This window comes from Sapajus apella, unplaced genomic scaffold, assembly GCF_009761245.1.
Source record: "Sapajus apella isolate SASKATOON/1434 unplaced genomic scaffold, GSC_monkey_1.0 scaffold71, whole genome shotgun sequence".
Classification (NCBI taxonomy): Eukaryota; Metazoa; Chordata; class Mammalia; order Primates; family Cebidae; genus Sapajus; species Sapajus apella.
This window is the reverse complement of record NW_022437011.1, coordinates 1243496-1244761: the sequence shown is the minus strand read 5'-3', so window position 1 is coordinate 1244761 and position 1266 is coordinate 1243496. Positions and strand designations below refer to the sequence as shown.

At 45.0% G+C, this 1266-nt stretch overlaps 1 pseudogene across 1 annotated transcript; it reads left to right on the top strand.

Moving 5' to 3' along the window:
• Positions 1–213: 213 nt before the first annotated feature.
• Positions 214–573, top strand: LOC116531455 (annotated as a pseudogene). The gene has a single exon (XR_004260428.1). The product of XR_004260428.1 is annotated as an NADH dehydrogenase [ubiquinone] iron-sulfur protein 5-like (transcript).
• The last annotated feature ends 693 nt before the right edge of the window (positions 574–1266 follow it).

Sequence of the window (1266 nt, the reverse complement as noted above, 5' to 3'; positions counted from 1 at the left end):
TCAACACCAGCACTACTTGGGAGCTGATATACAAATCTTAAGACCAGGCATGATGGCTCATGCCTGTAATCCCAGCATTTTGGAGGCTGAGGTGGGAGGATCAATTGAGCCCTGGAGTTCAAGACCGGCAAGGGCAACATAGCAAGACCCCATCTCTAAGTAAAGAAAAAGAGAGTCGTCCTGAAGTGGAGGCCAGAGCATAGATGAAGGCATGAGCATCGGATCGCCATGCCTTTCTTGGACGTGCAGAAAAAGCTTGGCCTTAACATAGATCCATGGCTGACCACCCAAAGTGTTGAACAGCCCTGCAAGATTCCTGCTTGATGCCATGCTTTTGAAAAAGAATGGATAGAATGTGCACATGGAATCGGTAGTATCGGGGCAGAGAAAGAGTGCAAGATAGAATATGATGATTTCATAGAGTGTCTACTTCGGCAGAAAATGATGAGACGTGTGAGTACCATCAGGAAGCAGTGGGATGAACTGATAAAGGAAGGGAAGTACACCCCTCCACCTCACCATGTGGGCAAGGGGGAGCCTCGGCCCTGAGCAGAACAGCCGCTGATGTCTGAAGGCTGATTTCCTGTTCTCTGTTCTCCCAGAGAAAAATAAAGGATTGCTCCATCCTAAAAAAAAAAAAAAAAAAAAAAAGAAAGAAAGAAAGAAAAGGAGGCAGGAAGGGAAGGGAAGGAGGGGAAAGAAGAGAATGAAGGGGAAGGAAAATCTTCAGGCCTCCACCCCAGATCTACTGAATCAGAAATTCGGGGTGGGAACCCAGCAATCTGAATCTGATGCGTACTTCTGTTTGAGAAGCACCGACTTGGTGATATCGACGTACATACCAAGTCGAGCTAAGGTCTACACATTTGGCAGCCTAAACAGATAAATAGCTAGAGAATGATGGGCAGAGGTGAGGGATGCTAAGGATCTGTGATGTCAGGAAAGTTTGTCTGAAAGGTGGCAGGTTCCAGCAGAGATCTGAAAGTGAATGTCTAGAGGAAACAGAAGGTCATACCTTCTCCTCTTCAAGACGCTTCCTGTAGACTGCATACAGGACTCTGCTGAAGTCTCACTGGCCACATCTTAGTTGTATGAGTCACACTTAGCTGCCTGGGGAGGCTGGAAATTGTAGTCTTGATTCCTCATTTCTCTTAATTTGATGTTTCTTTTTTTTTTCTATTTTAATATTGCTCAGACCATCCTCCATAAAAATGTAGTTTTTATTCTGATCAGCCATACATGCAGCTAAAAATTGAGACTCCTATT